A 626-nucleotide genomic window follows, 5' to 3' on the forward strand; every position below is an offset into this window, starting at 1 on the left:
CTCTCTGCACGCCTCCTCCCCCGCCCTCCCTTATCTTCCAGTTCAACTCTCCCTCTTAAAGCAACCAGCGTAACAAACAACCAGGGGGACATCTTTATATCATATATCACAAATTTCAAACTAGGCCTTATGTTTTTAACCTTTTTCTCTAGGTAATTAGTGTTTTGTGTGTGTGTGTATCATGCTAGCTTAATGGAAGAACTGGTAGAATTGGGGGGAAATACAGCTATTAGGATGCTTTGTAAGGTGCAGCATGCATGCCTGGCAAGATAGCAAAGGAAGTCACCCGTGTCAGAGGGGGAGGCAGCTGAAGGCTCCTTTACCAGTACTGCTAGTGCCCAGGGTGAGCTTGTCACAGAGGCCTCTGTCAGACAGGCTGCTGAGGTCTCCTTCTTGCTTCCCAGAATCAGCAAACATTACAGGTCTGCATCTATTAGTGAACTGAAGCTTTTTGGGTCTGCTTTATGTTAGTTCCTGCCCAGTCCCATTCACCCAGTCATTCCCTCTACACTTGGCTCCAGAGGCAACTGCGACTCCCTTTGCAGGCCATGTTTTTATACTTTCATTATTCACCAGGGCCCCAGACCATCCACCCCAACCACCTGGGCCGCCCACGCCCGCCACCC

Source organism: Condylura cristata, unplaced genomic scaffold (genome assembly GCF_000260355.1).
Source record: "Condylura cristata isolate star-nosed mole 26May11 unplaced genomic scaffold, ConCri1.0 scaffold00027, whole genome shotgun sequence".
In the NCBI taxonomy this organism is placed as follows: domain Eukaryota; kingdom Metazoa; phylum Chordata; class Mammalia; order Eulipotyphla; family Talpidae; genus Condylura; species Condylura cristata.